At 40.5% G+C, this 23,643-nt stretch overlaps 1 non-coding gene across 1 annotated transcript; it reads left to right on the forward strand.

Moving 5' to 3' along the window:
* Window positions 1–22,999: 22,999 nt before the first annotated feature.
* Window positions 23,000–23,129, forward strand: LOC129682208 (small nucleolar RNA SNORA17). Its single transcript, XR_008720953.1, has one exon. It is a non-coding gene; the product is annotated as a small nucleolar RNA SNORA17 (small nucleolar RNA).
* Window positions 23,130–23,643: the final 514 nt, after the last annotated feature.

Raw genomic sequence — 23,643 nt, forward strand, 5'->3', positions numbered from 1 at the left:
GACCAGAGAGGAGCCCTCAGTTGCCAGCCTAGAGAGGCGTGCACAGCATCCAGACCAGAGCAGCACCCCCAGGCACCAACTCAACCTAGGCACACATTCTCCAGGCCCAGAGCAGAGCACTCAGCCCCTGGCCCAGAGACTTGCTGGGTGCTCTTCTCACCTTCCCGAACAGAACTGTGTTCCCCAGGATACCAGACTGAGTTTCCCTGTTAGGAGAAAACCCCACAGCTATGGAATAAGCAGGATCTTCAAGAGGGCTGTACCTGGAAAACAGTGTAACAACAACAACAACAACAACAGCTCACTAAATTCAGAACGAGAAACCCAGCAGCAGGGCAACTGTCTTGAGAACTTCTACGGGTGGAGGAGAGCCTCCATAACTAACAAAGACCACAGCTACTACTCAGGTCTATACACCTGAGGTGAGCAATGGCAATTCCTGAGAAATACTGGCCATACAGTGACCATACCCAAAAAGCAGAGGAGGCCTCCTTCAGGAAAAATCATCTTCCAGCCAAGGGGATTCTCCCTACCTCAGGACTCCAGGAAGCACAGAAACTAACAGCCAACACCTAAAGCAGCACAATGGGTAGAAGTCAGCGTAAAAGCCCAACCAACAAAAGACAGCAATATGGCAGCTCCAGAACCCAGCCTGAACAGAACACCAACAGCACAGGCTCCAAGATCAACAGTCAATAAATGGGACCTCATGAAACTGAAAAGCTTCTGTAAAGCAAAGGACACCGTCATCAAAACAAAACGACGGCCTACAGATTGGGAAAAAATCTTCACTAACCCTTTACCTGACAGAGGGCTAATATCCAGCATATATAAAGAACTAATGAAGCTGAAAAGCAACAAACCAAGTAATCCAATTAAAAAATGGGGAACAGAGCTAAACAAAGAATTCTCGATAGAGGAATATCGAATGGCAGAGGAACACTTGAAGAAATGCTCAACCTCATTTTAGCCATTAGGGAAATACAAATCAAAACAGCCCTGAGATTTCACCTTACACCCATCAGAATGGCCAAGATCAAAAATTCAAGTGACAATACATGTTGGAGAGGTTGTGGAGAGAGGGGAACCCTCCTCCACTGCTGGTGGGAATGTAAACTTGTACAACCACTCTGAAATCAATTTGGCACTTTCTCAGACAACTAGGAATAGCGCTTCCTCAAGATCCAGCATTACCACTCCTAGGCATATAAGGACATTTGCTCAACCATGTTTGTATCAGCCTTATTTGTAATAACCAGAAGCTGGAAACATCCCAGATGCCCCTCAACTGAAGAGTGGATGCAGAAATTATGGTACATCTACACAATGGAATATTACTCTGCAATGAAAAATAAGGAAATCACGAAATATGCAGGTAAATGGTGGGACCTGGAAAGGATCATCCTGAGTGAGCTGTCCCAGAAGCAGAAAGACACACATGGTATATACTCACTCATATAGACTTATAGGATAAATCTATAATCTGTCCATCTAAAGAAACTAATCAAGAGAGAGGACTCTGACTAAAACGCTCAATCCCCATCCCGAAAGGCAAAAAGGATGGACATCAGATGAAGAAGAAAGCAGGAAACAACCTAGAAACCTGCCACAGAGGGCCTCTGAAAGGGTCTGACCTGCAGACTACCAAAGACGCTGAGACTTTATGACCAACTGTTGGGCAGAGTGCATGGAATTTTATGTAAGAAGTGGGAAATAGTAGGTTATGAAGAGGACAGGAACCCCACAAGGAGAGCAACAGAACTAGAAGTTTTGAACACAGGGGTCTTCCCAGAGATCCATACTCTGACCAAGTACCATGCATGGAGATAACTTAGAATGCCTGAGCAGATATAATCCATGGCAGTTTAGTGTCTAAGTGGGATACATAGTAATGGGAAGAGGGACTGCCTCTGACACAATCTGATAGGCCTGCTCTTTGATCACCTCTCCCTGAGAGGAGAGCAGTCTTACCAGGCCACAGAAGATGACAATGCAGCCACTCCAGATGTGATCTGATAGACTAAGATCAGAAGGAAGGAGAGGAGGACCGCCCCTATCAGTAGACTTGGGGAGGGGCATGCATGAAGAAGTGGTAGGGAGGGTGGGACAGGAAGGGAAGAAGGGAGGGGCTTATGGGGGGATCCAAAGTGAATAAAGTGTAAAAAATAATAATAATAAAAAAGAAAACAAAGAAATTAAAGATTTAATAGTATTCAATAAAAATAAAGGCACAACATACCAAAATTTACAAGGCACAATGAAAGCAGTGCTAAGAAGAAAGCTCATAGCACGAAGGCACTTCGTGCCTTCATAAAGAAATTGGAGAGATCCCATACTAGTCACTTAGCAGCACACATGAAAACTCTAGAACAAAAAACTCAAACATATCAAAGAGAAATAGATGACAGGAAATAATAACTCAGGTGTGAAATCAATAAATCGGAAACAAAGAGAATGATACAAAGAATTATTGAAACCAAGAGCTGGTTATTTGAGATAATCAACATGATAGACAAACCCTTAGTCAAACTAATTAAAAGGCAGAGGGAGAGAATCCAAATTAACAAAATCAGAAGTGTAAAGGAAGACATACCACATACAGTGAGGAAATTAAAAAAAATCATTAGGTCTTACTTAAAGAGCCTATATTCTACAAAATTGGAAAACCTAAAGTATATGTGCAATTTTCTGAATAGATTTTACTTACTAAAGTTAAATCAAGATCAGGTAAACAGTTTAAACAGTCCTATAACCCCTAAGAAAATAGAATCAGTCCTTATAAGTCTCCCAACCAAAAAAAAAAAAAAAAAAAAAAAAAAAGCTCAGGTCCAGATGCTTTTATGCAGAATTATACAAGACAGTCAAAGAAGAGCTAACTCCAATTCTCTCCAACCTATTCCACGAAATAGAAACTGAAGGAACATTGCTAAACACATTCTATGAACCCACAGTCTCCTTGATAACTAAACCACACAAAGACCCAACAAAGAAAGAGAACTTCACACCAATTTCACTCATGAGCATTGATGCAAAAATACTCAATAAAATACTCACAATCCAATTCCAAGTATATAGCAAATACATCATTCACCATGATCAAGTAGGCTTCATCCCAGGGATTCAGGGATTATTCAACATAGAAAATCCATCAATGTAATCCACCATATAAACAGATTAAAAGAAAAAAATCACATGATGATCTTATTAGGTACAGAAAAAGCCTTTGACAAAATCTCAACACCCCTTAATGATAAAAGCCTTGTAGAGCTCAAGGATACAAGGCCAAATCCTAAATGTAATAAAAGCCATATACAGCAAGATGATGGCCAACATCAAATTAAATGGAGATTAACTCAAAGCAATTCTGCTAAAAGCTCAGATAAGACAAGGCTCCCCACTCTCTCCATACCTCTTCAATATAGTACTTAATGTGACAACTAAAGAAGATCAAAGGGATATAAATCTAGAAGAAGTAAAAGTATGGCTATGTGCAGATTTTTGTTCTTGGTGTCCATTCAGTGGTGTGGATTTTGTTACAGGCCTAGAACTGGGCTTCCAGCTGATAAGGGGGTTCTGTTTCTCTCAGGGACAGCTAGGGTGTGCTAGAGAGTGGCCATGTGCTAGGCTGGGGTGTGAAACAAGTTTTCCACAGAGTGTTACAGTTCAGCTCTTTTAGCATGAGATAGTCCACGGCATTGGAAGCTTGGGAGTTCCAAAGCCTATGGCAATACCAAAGTGCTACAGTTCTTGGTTAAGCTGTTGTGCTAAGCATGGTAGAGGTGTAGGCAGAAAGTCATGCCTGGTCAACTTACAGCCAAGGTACTGAACGGGCAAGGCCCAGGCCCAGCAAGTTTGAGGGCATGCCCCATGAGATGTGGCTGGTAGGAGATAAATGACAAATCTCTGGTGGTAATGGTGGAAGGTTGATGGTATCCTGCAGGCAGTCATGAGCATGCACCCCCAGTTGCATGTTTATTTGAAGTCAGAGATTTAGAAACCTTGGACAGTGGGAGGCACTTCTAGGATGAACGTGTTTGATTGACTATGTTGAGGGGGTCATAGGGATACTTGTTTTGGATGTGCCTCATTTTACATGCACTGGAATAGTCCTATCACAAGAAACAGAGCACAGCACTTAGGGATGAGGGGAAACACTCCAAGTACAACTGAAGGTCACTGATTAAGACTAATATCTCCTTATAAGGGTGGAGCATTTCTAGGAGTAGATAGGTAACTGAACTGGTTTTCTTATCCAGAAAGGGTACACCTTATAGTCTGCTTTGATGGCTATGTGCACTCCTTCCAAGATCTGGGGTCACCCAGATCCTGAGAGATTTATGAAACCTGCTGAGAAAAGGGAGTCTATTATAATAGAGCACAAATAAATAGCTATCTGGAATCATCAGACTTCAAACTTATCCAGCACAGACCTACAGCAGATGATGTGATAATGTACATAAGTTACCCCCAAATTCCACTGGAGAACTTCAAAAGCTGATAAATAGTTTCAGCAAAGTGGCTGGATACAAGATTAATTATCAACAAAACAAACAAAAAAACAGTACCCTCTATACACAAAGGACAAACTGGCTGAAAAAGAAATTAGCAAAACCACACACTTCACAATAGTCATAAATAATATAAAGTATGTCAGTGTAACTCTAACAAAACAAGTAAAAGACCTGTATGACAAGACATTCAAGTCTCTGAAGAAAAAAATTGAAGATGATATCAGAAGATGGAAAGATGTCCCATGCTTGTGGATCTGTAGGATTAACAAAAGCAATCTACAGATTAAATGCAATCCAAACCAAAATATCAACAAAGTTCTTTACAGACCTTGAAAGAACAATTCTAATCTTCATATGGAAAAACAAAAAACCCAAAACAGCTAAAAAAATATCTTACTCAATAAAAGTACTGGAGGTATCTTCATCCCTGACTTCAAGCTGTACTACAGAGGAAGAGTAGTAAAAACTGCCTGGTACAGGAATAGAAATATGTTGCATCATTGGAATCGAATTGAAGACCCAGAAATAACTCACGTATTATGGTTAGTTGATTTTTGACAAAGGAGTCAAAATTATACAATGGAAAAAAAGACTGCATCTCAACAAATGCTGCTGGTCTAACTTGATGTCTACATGTAGAAAAATGCAAATAGATACATACTTATTACCCTGCAAAAAAAAAAATAAAGCCTAAGTGGTTCAAAGACCTCAACATAAAACCATATACACTAAATCTGTTAGAAGAAAAAGTGGGGAAAAGCCTTGAACTCATTGGCACAGGAGACAACTTCCGAACAGAACACCAACAGCATAGGTTCTAAGATCAATAATCAATAAATGGGACCTCATGAAACTGAACAGCTTCTGTAAAGCAAAAGATATTGTTGTCAGAACAAAACAACAGCCTATGGATTGGGAAAGGATCTTCACCAACCTTATATCTGACAGAGGGCTAATATCCAGAATATAAAGAATTCAAGAATTTAAATAGCAACAAATCAGTTAATCCAATTAAAAATGGAGTACAGAGCTAAATAGAGAATTCTCAATAGAGGAATATTAAATGACAGAAAAAGTCTTAGAGAAATGCTCAACATCCTTACTCATCAGAGAAATGCAAATCAAAATGACCCTGCGATTTCACCCATCAGAATCGGTAAGATCAAGAACTCAAGTGACAACACATGCTGGAGGGGATGTGGAGAAAGGAGAACCCTCCTCCACTGCTGGTGGAAATGTAAACTGGTACAACCACTTTGGAAATCAATCTGGTGCGTTCTCAAACAATTAGGAATAGCGCTTCCTAAAGATCCAGGTATACCACTCCTAGGCATATATCCAAAAAAGGCTCAAGTATACAGCAAGGACATTTGATCAACCATATTTGTAGAAGCTTTATTTGTAATACTCAGAAGCTGGAAACAACCCAGTCACTCCTCAGTTGAGGAATGGATAACGAACTTGTGGCACATCTATACAACAGAATACAATACGACTTAGCAATGGGAAACAAAGAAATCATGAAATTTGCAGGCAAATGGTGGAAACTAGAAAAGATCATTCTGAGTGAGGTATCCCAGAAGCAGAAAGACACACATGGTATAAACTCACTTATAAGTGGATGTTAGACATAATATTGGATAATCATACTAAAATCTGTACACCTAAAGAGGCTATGCAAGAAGGAGGACCCTGGACAAGATGCTCAATCTTCAATCAGAAAGGCAAATGAGATAGATATTGGAAGAAGTTGAAATAAGGAACAAGACAGGAGCCTACCACAGAGGCCCTCTGAAAGACTCTACCCAGCAGGGTATTAAAGCAATGCTGAGGGGGTAGAGCCAAGATGGCGACTAGCACACACAGTTTCTGAGCTGTGGAAGAGATAAACTTCTGAGTTGTGGAAGGACTTCTGAAGCCAGGGAAATGACGGAGAGACTTTCTAAACAACAGGGAACATCACAGGAGGTGAAAACTTTGGTCTTGGGTCACCCAGGGACTTGTTTGGGGAAGGTGAGAAAAGATCCTTTGATCTTGCAGCACTCCCCTCCCCCAGACCTCCCTCCTCCTTAGCACAGCGGACTCCTCTTTCTCAGTGCAGACCTAACTGCCTGGGGCCTGCAACCACTGAGGCAGAGCCCCAAGCCCTTTGTCAGCAAAGGCCAGAATTACATGTCTCAGAGTCCCAGATTCGGGCCGCAGCTGCACCATCCTCCCAGGGCGGAAGTCTGCTAGACGCCATACTAGCTCCACAGGAGTGCAATCACTGAAGGTACGCCCGCCCAATCCCACAGTGACAGAGAATACGCTATATACTCACCAAAGCCAGGCAGAAACGCAATACAAGCTAGACACACCAGGCGCTGGGCCTCCCAAGGTTGGAGACCACAGTGAAGAGATCCCAGGACTTCCCAGAAAGCATCTGGACTAGCAACCCAGTCTCCAGTTACAGCGGGACTTTCTAACCTAGTGGCAGTGCAGCACTGAGCTGGCAGGGCACATCAGCCCTCCAGTTTATAACTAACCAGGGCCAAACCAGAGAACAGAGAGCCTGGTTACCCCGATCACTACTGACGTGACCACCCTGAAATCTCCAGCTGCAGCAAGACCTCATAGCCTGGCAGTGACAGCAGTACGGAACTGGCGGAGCACATCAAAGAAGCAGGGCCAAACGAGAGAGCAGAGAGCCCGGATATCCCAATCTCTGCCAAGTGACCTGCCTGTAAGTGAGTGCACCCTTGAGAATCTGCAGATCCCCAGATCCTGTGTCCTTCTAAAACAGAAGCCAGGCATCGAACCCCCTCCCACCCATATACCCACTTTGGGAAACAGAGGGGCACATGGGACATTGAAGTTCCTGCTCTGTGGGTCTAATTGAGGAGTTAAGGCAGTTAATGCCAGAAATTGCACTGTGATCATCATTAGCACCTGCGACATACACAGTGCAGAGCCCCTCCCACACATTCAAGGGTACAACATTAACCATCACTCTGTCCCTCGAGACACATACCCACGCACACTTACACACAAACACACACACACACATATATACACGCATGCACGCTTGCATTTGCCCCATTTGCACCTGCGTACTTTTCTCCCACAGGTACAGCTAGTCCTCAGCACATGCTAAGGACACGGGACCTCTCTTAGCTTCCTGAAGAACTCTCCAGACTCCAGAGAGAGACAGTACCAGTCTGATCTGCAAAATCCAAAAACAAACAGGGAAGGTCTCAGATAAGCCAATGGCCAGGGGTAGGCGAAAGAACACTTCCAACATAAATCAAGACATCATGACTTCACCAGCAAACCCCAAATATAGATGGATACTCCAGTTTATCAGAAGCTCAGGAAAATGACCTTAAAGCCATGCTTGCTCAATTATTTGAGGCTCATAAGAAGGAAATGAACAAATCTTTCAAAGAATTGGTCAGTCAATCGGAGGTAAAGAAAGAAGAAATAGACAAAAGCCTTAAAGAAACACAGGCAAACATAGCCAAACAAATAGAAGCACAAGTAGAGAAAAAATTAGTGGCATATAAAAAGGAAATGAACAAAGAAATAGAGTTCATCGTAGAGAGACAGGAATCCAAATTCAAACACATGAAAGAAATGGTGCAAGTCATGAAAACAGAATTAGAATCAATAAAGAAAACACTAACTGAGAAAACCCTTGAGCTGGAGAACTTGGAGAAAAGATCAGGAACCACAAAAGTAAGCATCACCAACAGAATACAAGAGATGGAAGAGAGAATCTCTGGAGCTGAAGACACACTTGCAGAAATTGATACTTCTCTCAAAGAAAAAGTAAAATCAGAAAAGTTCCAATCACAAAATATCCAAGAAATCAAGGATGCTATGAAAAGACAAAATCTAAGAATTATAGGAATTGATGAAAAAGAAGACTCCAGGCTCCAAGGTCTAGAAAATATTTTCAAGAAAATCATTGAAGAAAATTTTCCCAACTTAAAGAAAGAGATGTCCATAAATATACAAGAGGCCTACAGAACACCAAATAGACTAGACCAGAAAAGAAACACATCACGTCACATCATAGTCAAAACACTAAATCTACAGAACAAAGAAAAGATATTAAAAGCAGCAAGGGAAAAAGGCCAAGTAACATATAAAGGTAGACCTATCAGAATCACACCGGAATTCTCATCAGAAACTATGAAAGCCAGAAGGGCCTGGGCAAGTATCATGGAGACTCTAAGAGATCACAAATGTCAACCCAGACTACTATACCCTGCAAAGCTTTCAATCAACATAGATGGAGAAAACAAAATATTCCATGACAAAACTAAATTTACGCACTATCTATACAGCAAACCAACCCTACAGAAGATACAAAAAGAAAACTCCAATCCAACGAAAATGAATTCACCCAAGAAAACAGGGCATACATATAATATCCCAACAAAAATGAAAAGAAAACAAGCAATGAAACAGGGTAAGATCACCGACTCCATTACAAAAGGAACTAACATGCATTGGTCACTATTATCTGTCAGTATCAATGGACTCAACTGACCAATAAAAAGAAACAGACTAACAGAATGGTTACTGAAACAGGATCTAACATTCTGTTGCATCCAAGAAACACACCTATGCAACAAAGATAAACACTACCTCAGAATAAAGGGCTGGACAAATGTTTTTCAAGCAAATGGTTCCAGAAAACAAGCTGGAGTAGCCATCCTAATATCTAATAAAATAGACTTTCATCCAAAGTTAATCAAAAAAGATAAGGAAGGCCACTATATTCTCATCAAAGGAAAAATCCACCAAGAGTACATCACAAACTTGAATATCTATGTCCCAAATACAAGAGCACCGACATTCTCAAATGAAACATTATTAAAGCTTAAATCATACATTGATCCTAATACCCTAATAGTGGGAGACTTCAACACTCCACTCTCACCAAGGGACAGATCAACTAGACAGACACCAAATAGGGAAATGAAAGCACTCACAGAATCCCTAAATCAAATGGACCTAATACACGTCTACAGATCTTTTCACCCAAACTCAAAAGAGTACACCTTCTTTTCAGCACTACATGGAACCTTCTCCAAAATAGACCATATAGTGGGTCACAAAGCAAGCCTCAACAGATACAAAAGGATTGAAATAATCCCTTGTATACTATCTGACCACCATGGACTAAAGCTGGACATCAACAACAACAGAAACAACAAAAAGCCGACACACAGATGGAAACTGAACAACTTACTACTCAATGACAGCTGGGTTAAGGAAGAAATAAAGAAATTAAAGACTTCCTAGAATTCAATGAAAATGAAGGCACAACATACCCAAATTTATGGGACACATTGAAAGCAGTGCTCAGAGGAAAATTTATAGCACTAAGTGCCTGCAAGAAGAAATTCCTAAGATCACATACAAACAACTTAATGGCCCAACTGAAAAAACCTAGAAAAAAAAAAAAAGAAGCAGATACACCCAAGAGGAGCAGAAGGCTGAAAATAAACAAACTCGGGGCTGAAATCAATCAATTAGAAACAAATAAAGCTATCCAAAGAATCAATGAAACAAAAAGCTGGTTCTTTGAGAAAATCAACAAGATAGACAAACCCTTAGCCAAACTAACTAAAAAGCAGAAAGAATCTATCCAAATCAGCAAAATCAGAAATGAAAAGAGTGACATAACTACAGACACTGAGGAAATTCAAACAATCATTAGGTCATACTACAAAAGCTTATATGCCACAAAATTTGAAAACCTAAATGAAATGGACAATTTTCTTGATAGAGTCCATCTTCCAACATTAAGTCAAGATCAGGTAGAAAGACTGAATAGCCCTATATCCCCCAAGGTAATTGAAGCATTCATTCACAGTCTCCCCTCCAAAAAAAAGCCCTGGGCCAGATGGTTTCAGCGAGGAATTCTAGGAGACCTTCAAAGAAGTGCTAACACCAATTCTCCTCAAACTATTCCACAAAATAGAAACAGAAGGTACATTACCAAACTCATTCTATGAAGCTACAGTCACCCTGATACCTAAACCACACAAAGACCCAACCAAAAAAGAGAACTTCAGACCTATCTCTCTTATGAACATTGACGAAAAAATACTCAATAAAATACTTGCAAACCGAATACAAGAACACATCAAAGATATCATCCATCATGACCAAGTAGGCTTCATCCCAGGCATGCAAGGGTGGTTCAACATATGAAAATCCATTAATGTAATCCACTACATAAACAAACTGAAGGAGAAAAACCACATGATCATCTCCTTAGATGCTGAAAAAGCATTTGACAAAGTCCAATACCCATTCTTGTTTAAAGTCTTGGAAAAATCAGGGATATAAGGCACATATCTAAACATAGTAAAGGCAATATACAGCAAGCCTATAGCCAACATCAAACTCAATGGAGAGAAACTTAAATCAATCCCACTGAAATCAGGGACAAGACAAGGCTGCCCACTCTCTCCCTATCTCTTCAACATAGTACTTGAAGTCCTAGCCAAAGCAATAAGACAACTAAAGGAGATCAAGGGGATACAAATTGGAAAGGAAGAGGTCAAAGTGTCACTATTCGCAGATGATATGATAGTATATATGAGCGACCCCAAAAATTCAACCAGAGAACTCCTCCAGCTGATAAACACCTTCAGCAAAGTGGCAGGATACAAAATCAACTCAAAAAAATCAGAAGCCCTCCTGTATACCAAAGACAAAAGGGCCGAGAAAGAAATTAGGGAAACAACACCCTTCACAATAGCCACTAATAACATAAAGTACCTTGGGGTGACACTAACCAAGCAAGTGAAAGACCTGTTTGAGAAAAACTTCAGGTCTCTGAAGAAATAAATTGAAGAAGATCTCAGAAGATGGAAAGATCTCCTGTGCTCATGGATTGGTAGGATTAACATTGTGAAAATGGCCATCCTGCCAAAAGCAATCTACAGATTCAATGCAATTCCCATCAAAATACCATCTCAATTCTTTATAGACCTTGAAAAAAAGATTCTCAGCTTCATCTGGAGAAACAAATAATCCAGAATCTCCAATACAATCCTGTACAACAACAAATCATCTGGAGGTATCTCCATCCCTGATCTCAAGTTGTACTACAGAGCAATAGTGATAAAAACTGTATGGTATTGGCACAAAAACAGAAAGGAGGATCAATGGAACCACATAGAAGACCCAGAAATAAACCCACACACCTATGAATACTCGATTTTTGACAAAGAAGCCAAAACCGTTCAATGGAAAAAAGACAGCATCTTCAACAAATGGTGCTGGTCCAACTGGATGTCCACATGCAGAAAAATGAAAATAGATCCATATTTATCACCCTGCACAAAACTAAAGCCCAAGTGGATCAAAGACCTCAACATAAAACCAGATACTCTAAATCTGTTAGAAGAAAAAGTGGGGAACAGCCTAGAACTCATTGGCTCAGGAGAAAACTTCCTGAACAGAACACCAACAGCACAGGCTCTAAGAGCAAAAATCAATAAATGGGACCTCATGAAACTTCAAAGCTTCTGTAAAGCAAAGGACACTCTCATCAAAACAAAACGACTGCCTACAGATTGGGAAAGAATCTTATCTAACCCTTTATCTGACAGAGGACTAATATCCAGTATATACAAAGAACTAAAGAAGTTGAAAAGCAACAAACCAAGTAATCCAATTAAAAAATGGGGAACAGAGCTAAACAGAGAATTCTCCATAGAGGAATATTGAATGGCCGAGAAACACTTAAAGAAATGCTCATCCTCATTAGCCATCAGGGAAATGCAAATCAAAACGACCCTGAGATTTCACCTTACACCCATCAGAATGGCCTAGATGATGAACTCAAGGGACAACACATGCTGGAGAGGTTGTGGAGAAGGGGGAACCCTCCTCCACTGCTGGTGGGAATGTAAACTGGTACAACCACTCTGGAAATCTATCTGGCGCTTTCTCAGACAATTAGGAATAGTGCTTCCTCAAGACCCAGCTATACCACTGCTAGGTATATACCCAAAGTTTGCTCAAGTACACAAAAGGGATATTTGCTCAACCATGTTTATAGCAGCTTTATTTGTAATAGCCAGAACCTGGAAACAACCCAGATGTCCATCAACTGAGGAATGGGTACAGAAATTGTGGTATTTTTACACAATGGAATACTACTCAGCAATCAAAAAGGAGGAAATCATGAAATTTGCAGGTAAATGGTGGGATCTAGAAAAGATCATTCTGAGTGAAATATCCCAGAAGGAGAAAGACAAACATGGTATATACTCACTTATATAGACCTATAAGATATGATAAACATAATGAAATCTGTACACCTAAAAAAGATAATCAAGAGAGCGGACATGGGGTAAGATGATCAATCCTCATTTAGAAAGACAGATGGGATGTGCATTGAACGTATGACAGGAGTCTACTGAGTGCATTTGAAAGACTCTAACTAGCAGTGTTTTCAAAGCAAAGACTCATGACCAAACCTTTGGCAGAGTACAGGGAATCATAAGAAAGAAGGGGAGTTAGTCTGATGAGAAAAGGATAGGAGCTCCACAAGGACCAGATATATCTGGGCACATGGTCTTTTCTGAGACTGACTTTCAACCAAGGTCCATGTATGGATATAACCTAGAACCTCTGCTCAGATGTAGCCTGTGGTATCTCAGTAACCAATTGGTTTCCCATAGTGAGGGGAACAAGGACTATTTCTAACAGGAACTCAATGACTGGCTCTTTGGCCTCCCCACCCCCCCAAGGGTGTAGCAGTCCTGTTAGGCCACAGAGGAGAGCTTTGCAGCCAGTCCTGAAGATACCTGATAAAACAGGATCAGATGAATGGGGAGGAGGTCCCCCCTTTCAGTGGACTTTGTAAGGGGCATGGTGGAGATGAGGGAGGAAGGGAGGGACTGGGAGGGAATGAGGGAGCTGGACAGGGCTGGGATACAGAGTTAATAAAATGTAACTGATAAGAAAAAAATAAAATTCAAAAAAAAGGCCATAATGTTTAGAAGTGCCTAAATTAGATTGCCAAGTAGAAGAAAATAACCGAAATAGGAAAAACTCAAAACTAGAACAAAAACCATGTTCTCAAAGGGAGAGCCAGAGGGAAGGGTTGCCAGCATGGGCAGTGGTCTCTTGCACTCCTAGCAATCCAGCAGCCTGGCCATCAGTGCCACAACAGGATGGGAACAGCGACAGTAACTCAGTAACTGTGTCTGCTGGTTTGCTGATGTAGGTTGGCAGAGGAGAGGCACATGTCCTCTCATTGTAGTCTCATCCTAAATACTGTGAGGCTTGCCTCCATGATCCATAAAAGTCCAGTTCCACTAGACTAAATGTTATTAGTGTGCAATTCCAAGTTTTTCAAAAAGCAGTGGTGATCGAGGTATGTGTCATTCCTAGCCAGCGCATCATTCCCCGGGGACTGAAAAGAAGCTCCCCACTGTGGGAGTCCATTTATGTGCCTCCTGGAAAAGGGAAATTTATAACGATGGGATTCAAATCAACAGCTCTCCAGAGCGGGAAGCAGGACTTTGTGATGGGTAAGCTTCTTAACTTGGCAGGATTTAAAATCACCATGCAAACAAGTATCTGCACTCATCTGTGAAAAAATTTCCAAATTAGGTTAGTTCAAGTGGAAAGACCTCCAGTGGGGATGGAGCTAGCCTGTGGGCTGAGGATCTGGACTGAAGGAAAGAAGGGGGAGAGCGTTCTTCTCCCTCTGCATGCTGACCACACATGCAGGAAACCAGCTGCCTGCTCTCCCTCCCCCACCCGCCATGATGGGCTGCTCCCACAAACTGAGCCACATACATACACATACACTTTGGAGCCCGAGGTGAAAGGATTGTAAGTTCCAGGCCAGCCTGGGCTATGTGGTGACACTCCAGCTCAAAAGAGACAGCAAAAAGCAATTCAGTAGTTTTTAGTATATTTGCCAGTTCGTGCAACCCTCCCCATGTGAACCTCCAGAATAGTTTGCATAGCTCAGAGGAATTCTGTACCTATTTGCCCCGCCTGCTGCTCCCTCCAGTCTCTGGCAATCGCCAACCCACTCTCTGTTTCCAGGCTTCCCTTTCTGTAGACATTTCTCATGCAGGGAAGCTCTCCAGTACCTGGATTCTCCTGACAGCACCGCCTTCTGCTGTTCCTCGTGTTCCTCCGTGTTTTTGCCTGGACCAGCACTTCATTTCTTCCTCTGAACAGAATTGCATGAGGGCGTGTTTTGTGTCAGCATTCATTAGCTGGTACACATACCGTTTTTATTGTTTTCGCCCTTTCTTTGAAATTTTTCATTTTATTTTATGAATTTATTTTATTATTTACTTATTTTAAGGATTTATTTTGTTTGTGGCAATTGTTGAAATAAATTTCTGCCATCAAATGTTAGAAAAAAAAAAAAACAGAATCTCTAAAACGATCCTGTACAACAACAGATCATCTGGAGGTATCTCCATCCCCGATCTCAAGCTGTACTACAGGGCAACAGTAATAAAAACTGCATGGTATTGGCATAGAAACAGAAAGGAGGATCAACGGAACCGCATAGAAGACCCAGAAATAAACCCACACACCTATGAATACTCAATATTTGACAAAGAAGCCAAATCCATTCAATGGAAAAAAGACAGCATCTTCAACAAATTGTGCTGGACCAACTGGATGTCTAGATGCAGAAAAATGAAAATAAATCCATATTTATCATCCTGCACAAAATTAAAGTCAAAGTGGATCAAGGACCTCAACATAAAATCACATACTCTAAAACAGTTGGAAAAAAAAGTGGGGAACAGCCTAGAACTCATTGGCTCAGGAGAAAACTTCCTGAACAGAACACCAACAGCACAGGCTCTAAGAGCAACAATCAATAAATGGGACCTCATGAAACTGAAAAGCTTCTGTAAAGCAAAAGACACTGTCATCAAAACAAAACGCCTGCCTACAGATTGGGAAAGAATCTTCACTAACCCTTTATCTGACAGAGGGCTAATATCCAGTATATAAAGAACTAAAGAAGCAGAAAAGCAACAAACCAAGTAATCCAATTAAAAAATGGGGAACAGAGCTAAACAGAGAATTCTCGATAGAGGAATATCGAATGGCAGAGAAACACTTAAAGAAATGCTCATCCTCATTATCCATTAGGGAAATGCAAACCAAAACGACCCTGATATTTCACCTTACACCCATCAGTATGGCCAAGATGAAAAACTCAAGTGATAGCACATGCTGGAGAGGTTGTGGAGAAAATAGAACCCTCCTCCATTGCTGGTAGGAATTTAAACTGGTACAATCACTTTGGAAGTCAATCTGACGCTTTCTCAGACAATTAGGAATAGTGCTACCTCAAGACCCAGCTATACCACTCCTAGGTATATATTCCCAAAATTTGCTCAAGTACACAACAAGGACATTTGTTCAACCATGTTTGTAGCAGCTTTATTTGTAATAGCCAGAACTTGGAAACAACCCAGATGTCCATCAACGGAGGAATGGATACAGAAATTGTGGTATTTTTACACAATGGAATACTACTCAGCAATCAAAAAGGAGGAAATCATGAAATTTGCAGGCAAGTGGTGGGATCTAGAAAAGATCATTCTGAGTGAAATATCCCATAAGGAGAAAGACAAACATGGTATATACTCGCTTATATAGACCTACAAGATATGATAAACATAATGAAATCTACACACCTAAAGAAGATAATCAAGAAAGTGGACACAGGTGAAGATGATCAATCTTCATTTAGAAAGACAAATGGGATGTGTATTGAACGTATGACAGGAGTCTACCGCAAAAGGCATCTGAAAGACTCTACCTAGCAGTGTTTCAAAACAGACACTAAGACTCATAACCAAACCATGGCAGAGTGCAGGGAATCATATGAAAGAAGGGGAGTTAGTATGGAAAGGATAGGAGCTCTACAAATACCAAATATATCTGGGCCCAGGGTCTTTTCCAAGACTGACACTCAACCAAGGACCATCTGTGGATACAACCTAGAACTTCTGCTCAGATGTGGCCCATGGTAGCTCAGTAACCAAGTAGTTTTTCAAAGTAAGGGGAACAAGGACTATTTCTATCAGGATCTCAAGGGCAGGCTCTTTGACACCCCCCCCCCAGGGGAGTAGCAATCCTGTTAGGCCACAGAGGAGGACTTTGCAGCCAGCCCTGAAGATACCTGATAAAACAGGGTCAAATGAAAGGGGAGGAGGTCCTCCCCTATCAGTGGACTTGGAAAGGGGCAGGGAGGAGACCAGGGAGGGAGTGTGGGGTTGGGGAGGGAATGAGGGAGCGGGATACAGCTGGGACACAGAGTTAACAAAATGTAACTAAAAAGAAAAATAAAATTAAAAAAAAAATAAAAAAAGTAAAGCAATGCTGAGACTCATAGCCAAACTTTGGGCCGAGTACAAGGAATTTTATGAAAAAAAGGGGAAGACAGAAAGACCTGGAAGTGTCTGGAGCTCCACAAGGAAAACCAAATAATCTGGGACTAGGTGTCTTTTCTGAGACTGATACGCCAACCAAGGACCATTCATGGAGATAACCTGGACCCCCTGCACAGTGGTAGCTCATGGCAACACAGTCTCCAAATGGGCTTCCCAATAAGTGGAGCTGGGGTTGTCTCTGATATGAACTCTGTGGCTGGCTCTTTGATCACCTCCCCTTGAGGAGGGAGCAGCCTGAGCAGCCCACAGAGGAAGACTATAAAACAAAGTCTTGATGAGACCTGATAGGCTAGGTTCAGATGAAAGGGGAGGAGGTCCTCCACTATCAGTGGACAGGAGAATGAGCATGGGAGGAAATGAGGGAGGAAGGGAAGGAAGAATTGGGAAGGAATGAGTGTGGGGCTACAGCTGGGATACAAAGTGAATAAACTCTATTAAATTAAAAGTTATATTAATAAATGTGAAACAGAATTAAACAGAGAATTTTCAACAGGGAATCTCAAATGTTCTAGAAGGACTTATAGAAATTCTTAACTTCCTTATTCATCATGGAAATGCAAATGAGAATGACTTTGAGATTCATCTCACACTGGTCAGAATGGTTAAGATCAAAATTAAAGGGACAGCACATGCAGGTGAGGATGTGGAAAAAGAGAATATTCCTCCATTGCTGGTGAGAATGTAAACTTGTTCAACCACTCTGAAAATCAATCTCATGCTTTTGCAAATAATGGGTATAGTTTAACCTCAAGACCCAGCTTTGAATCTCATGAGTATATACCCAAAAGACTCTCCACCATACAATAAGGACACCTATTCAACTATGCTCATAACAGCTTTATTCAGGATAGCCAGTGTTAGTATTTAGGCAGCCTGCTTCTGGGTTGCCTAGCAACCTATGATGTTATCATGTTTCCCCTGCCAGGTGTCATACTAGCTAGACATGTTTAAGTTACTCCATAAAAGGACCAACCCACCACTTTTTCTCTCTCTTGCCTTCTTGCTCTTGGGCTCTTTTCCTCTTTCCTGCTCTTCCCCTCTCTCTGTCAGGGCACCCCTCCCCTCTCCATGTCTTTCTCTCCATCTCCTGTCTCTGTGACCCCACCCTCTCCCCTTAATAAAACCTCCCATGTGGAACCGTTGGCATTGCGTGATATATGATCCTGCCTTATAACTCCACTGCACAATCCTAACAGCCAGAATCTATAAAGATGTCCCTCAACTGAAGAATGAGTAAAGAAACTGTGGCACATTTACACAATGGAATACTACTCAGCTATTAAAAAAATAATAAATCTGAAATTTGCAGGTAATGGATGGAACTGGAGAAGTTCATCCTAAATGAGATAATCCAGACCCAGAAAGACACACATGATATGTACTCATTTCTAAATGGATTTTTGCCATATAGTACAACATAAGCATACTATGAGACACAAACCCAAAGAAGGCAAGTAACATGGAGGATCCAAGGGAAGATGCATAAATCTTGCATAGAAAGGGAGATAAAATAGACCGATGCAATGGTTGAAGAGAGGGAACAAGGTAGGAAAGGGGGCACAGAGAGTTAAGAGGGTGGAGATCAGACCTGGGGAGAGCAAGGGCGAGAGGACAGAAGGCTTGTAGAGAAAAGCAAAACTGAGGGTGGGGGTATTTCTGTGAGTAGCTGGAGACCTTGGACAGGGTAGGCTCCTGGGGGGATATGAGGAGGTCTCAAGCAGAGACTCCTAGCACCAGAAGGCATTGCTAACCTTCCAACTGTAATACAGCTTTTCAATAGGTTTTACTGGTCCTTAGACCATGAGCCAAAATACCAAAAATAATACAGAAAATAGTCACTATTCAAGTCATGAACAAATGCACATTCAGTGCTACACATCAGTGTCAGAATATCATGCTGTTGGTAGACAGTGAAGACAGTCCCCATCATCTTTTTCACGGACTAGAAACCTTTCCGCATCTTTCCCAACATTTTACATTCTTGTCTGAATTTCTTCGGACTAACCCTTTATGCTTTTTCTCCCGCTCTATGGTCCAACTATAATTTTGAATTACTTACATTCGGTTCTCATCTGGTCATCTTTCCACTGGCCAGAGCACTGGCCATTTTTGTCCTCTCATCAGTGTTTGAGTGTCATTGACAGTATACGCTATTACTGTATAAGTAAGTAATTTCTAATAACCAAATATTGGAGTTTGTCCCTGACATTAAGAGAATTACAACCTTTTAATCACATTTCCCATAATTTTGCATCTTTTTTAAATAGCTCATTTGTAAAGACAGAGAGGGTTTGGTGCTAACAAACCTAGATTTCTCAAATTTAAGAATAGTAAAGGTTTTATCCACTTACATAGATCACAGAGTTTGGTATCTCCTGCTTTCCAACACCAGCCCTGTTGGTTGAGATGCAATGTCAACATTTATATTGAAATTATAGCCAGAGACTGTGTGGAATGAGGCTTATACATATTTTCTTTACAAAATTTTTTGTACATTTTGTGTTCCTGTCATCTTGGAAGCTATTTAGATGACACCTGCTGCCAAGTGATCACTGTGAACATTCTAAAAGCAGCTAAGGAGATAAAGCTGTACCTTTTCCTAGAAACCAGTGTGTCATTGCATGTTTAGCCATTTATAATTAACAGTAACTTACTATTTCATAGGGAACAGTGAAAAACAAACATGAAATGTAAATGTATCTTTCCATGGGAACTTTTACATTTTAATATACTGAAAAATTGTCCAATAGAAAAGCCTCCATATGTTCTTATATGTAGCGTCAGACTTTAAAACTTGAGCCTAAAACAACAACAAAAAACAAACAAACAACAACAACAAAAAAAACCCTTGAGCCTTCAAAGCAGGATGTAATGTTTCATATAGGTTATCCTAGCACTAAGGACGTGGAGGGAGGAGGATCAAGAGGTCAGTTTCATATTTACATTTAAAGCCAGCTTTAGTGGCATGATCTCATGTCTCAGAGAAAAAAAAATATTTCATATTGTTGGTAAAATCGTTCTTGTTATAATTAAGAAATAGTTTTGCCAAGGTCCAATTCCACTCCCACCCCCACTGAGTAGAACAAGATTATAATCAGTGTTCTTAAAATGATACCAGGTTTCAGAGGCAGAGAGGGAACAGGTTGGGAATATTACCACTGTGTCTTGGTTTGCACTCAGCCCCAAGGAGGATATTGATTCCAGTGCCGTGATTCCACACCTCATTCCTTGTCTCAAGACCCACACCCACCTAATCTTGAATGCTTAAGTCTGAATTTTCTTTTCCTATATCTGCCTTTTCAAAGAACCCAGTTCTTGTCTCAGAGATAAGATTACAAGCTCTGCACCTTTTTTACTTCTGACACTGAAGCTGTCAGGGCTTGAGATCAAGATAGCAATCTACACACACACACAATACCTCTGTTCTGTTGGTAAGTGGAAGGCTTACTGCTGTCCTGGATTGGTAATCTTTACTAATCAAGCTTCTTTCCTTCCTGGTTCAGAAAAACATAAATGTTTACTCTTAAAAAAAATGAGTAATTCCAATTAGATTTTCATGGCAGAATAAACTTATGTCAAATTCCTATTGTCTTGGTACTTGCTTCTTTTCAAAGAGCTTTTCTTAATATTGGTCAATAAAATGCTCTTTTTGTAATGCAAATATCTTAATGCTGTTTTATTGTTCAAAACTTTTCAGTCACCTAGGGGATTTTAGGATTAGAGTCCACAATCCAGAGACTATATTTTAAGCCTTCCATGACGTAGGCTCTACCTCTCTCCTCTGCTCTCACTCTCTATCTATCCTAAAGTGTATCTCACAGTTTCCTAAGTATGCAAAGAACTCTCCTGACTTGGGTTTTGCACATGATGTACTGTTGTTAAGGAGGTGGTAAATCTTCCTGGCCACTAACTCCATAGTCCACAGAATTTATTTAGGCATCATCGTAGACCTCAAAAACTATGGATATGGGGTAAAGCTTTTTGTTGTTGTTGTTGTTTGCCCTTATTGACTTTATCCTTCATATTGCACATTAGCTCTTTTTAAATTAAATTTTTACTTTTTTAAATCAATTATACTTTATTCACATTGTATCTCAGCTGTAGCCCCCTCCCTCATTCTCTCCCAATCCCACCTTCCCTCCCTCAACTCCTCCTCTGTCCCTCTTCAAGTCCACTGATAGGGGAAGTCCTCCTCCCCTTCCATCTGAACCTAGATTATCATGTCTCATCAGGACTGGCTGCAATGTCCTCCTCTGTGGCCTGGCAAGGCTGTTCCCCCGTGTGTGGGAGGGCAAATAACCAGCCACTGAGTATATGTCAGAGACAGTCCCCGTTCTCTTTACTAGGGAACCCACTTGGATACTGAACTGCCATGGGCTATATCTGAGCAGGGGTTCTAGGTTATATCCATGAATGGTCCTTGGTTGGAGTATCAGTCTCAGAAAAGACCCCTGTGACCAGGTATTGTTTTGTTGTTGTTGTTTGTTTTGTTTTGCTTTGGCTGCACTCAGCAATATCATGATGATCTGAGGATTTCTCTGTTACTTGAGGATCTGCTATTCACGCCTGTGCCTGGTTTCTGGCTTTGAGCAAATGTTGTACACTGTTGGTGGCTAGAAAGATTATAAGTAGGAGTTAGAAATTCTATTTGGCATGGTTTTCAAAGTCACTGTCCAATTCTATATTTTAGGGACATATTTTAAAAGTGTACACGTTGAACCCCTGCCAAGTATTGTCATTGATACTATGTGCCGAGAGTACAGAAGATGAAAAAATTAAAACCGCCTTCTGCAGGAATGCCTATTGTATTAAAAACAAAGAAAAACCAAACAATAACAAAGGGAAGCCAATTGAGAAGCATCATGAAGCAAGAGGGTCAAATTTTATAAAGGTTGTCAACAGGGGATTCTGGCAAGGAAATATTTGAGGAATTAAAGTGACATACATTTTTTTTTTAAAATTTTGGTTTTGAAGAAAGAATATTTGAAGCAAGAATATTTGAAGCAGAGGGAATAACAAGATCAAAGTACATGGGCATGTCACTGCTTAATGTGTGCACAAGCAGAAGACTGCCATTTAGTGGTAATGCCAAGGAACAGAGGTAAAAACGATGTCAGTCCCACTAAGTCTCAAGCATTGTCACCGAAGAGGGAGATGGAAAGAATGTAAGAATCAGGGAATAGAGAGAAAGGGTGTCAAAATATATCTTTTTGGCATGACATAGCCATTGCAACATGACCTTACAGTAACTATAGCTTCATACATTTGTCCTGTGCAGGACTGGGCCTAAGTCAGTCATGCAGGGAGAGGAACTCATAGTGACCCCACTCCCTGATGAACTGTTGGCCATTAGTAGGTGTTATGGAATGGGGAGTCAATCTCTTCAGTGTGTACCTGCTAATGAGACCACAGGGTTCAAAAAATAGTTTTACACCCTTTGGTTATATGGATGACCCTGATTAAAATCAGTGGATCACAGATCAAAACACTTAGTACTATGAACTTTCCTTTTAGAACAGCCTTCATTTTTGTCCCATAGTTTTATGAATGATGTGTATTCATTTCTAGAAACCCTTTACATTTTTTTTTATTCCTGTCTTCATCCATTTTTCATTCAGTAGAGAGTTGTTCAGTTTCCACAAGTTGTAAGCTTTCTGTTATTTCAATCTGTGATGGTCATATAGGATGCAGGTATTATTTTGATTTTTTTCTATCTTTTGAGACTTGCTCTGTGTTTGAGTATGTGGTCAACTTTAAAGATAGTTTCATGAGGAGCTAAACATTTTTGTGTGTTTGGGTGAAAAATTCTATAAAGATGTTAAGTCTATTTGCTTTATAACTTTAGTTAGCTCCAGAATTTCTCTGTTTAGTTTTGTCTGGATAACCTGTTTATTTCTGGAAGCGAGGGATTGAAATCTCCCACTATCATTATGTGAGTGTCAATATGTGATTTAAGCTATAGAAATATTTATTTTATAAATTTGGGGACTTTGTGTTTCTGGCATAGATGTTAAGAGCTGCTATGTCCCTGCCCTTAGAGGCATTGCAGGTATGACTGCTGTGTTTCATGTGTATCAGTAGGTGGTAGAGGAGATTAGGTATGTCTATTCTCAGTGTTCTGACCTGTGAACAAAGGAATGGTTCGTCGCCTAATACTCTCTAAAAAAAAGCTACCCTGAGATGACCACCAGTCTGGTGCCACTAATTATACTTCATGAGTGTCTACTACAAGTTTCATCTAAGAGTGCAAATGTCTGTTAAATGTCTCAGCTTATACCCGCTTTATCTCCTTCCAAACCTGTGACTATGTGACTATGAATGAATTCATTTTTAGAACATTCATAAATCTTAATATAAAGCTGACTGTACCTGTTCTGAATATCACTGGTGAGTCAGGTTTCTCTTTGTATATATCTGTGTCTATATCTACATCATATCCAGACCTGATTTATATATGTATACCTTTCTCTGTCATCTATCTATGTATTCCCATCATCTACATTTATCTATCATCATCTGTCATCTATCATTTTATATCATCTTTCTCTAATATATATATTAATTATTATTTGTTTTTTAAAATAGGTTTCTTTTCTATTATCTATTGTTTTTCTGTATTTTAGCATCTAACTATAATTCCCCAATTCTTTTTTGTTCACCATAAGGAAGTT

This window comes from Psammomys obesus, unplaced genomic scaffold (assembly GCF_907164565.1).
Source record: "Psammomys obesus unplaced genomic scaffold, mPsaObe1.curated_primary_1811, whole genome shotgun sequence".
NCBI classification, from domain to species: domain Eukaryota; kingdom Metazoa; phylum Chordata; class Mammalia; order Rodentia; family Muridae; genus Psammomys; species Psammomys obesus.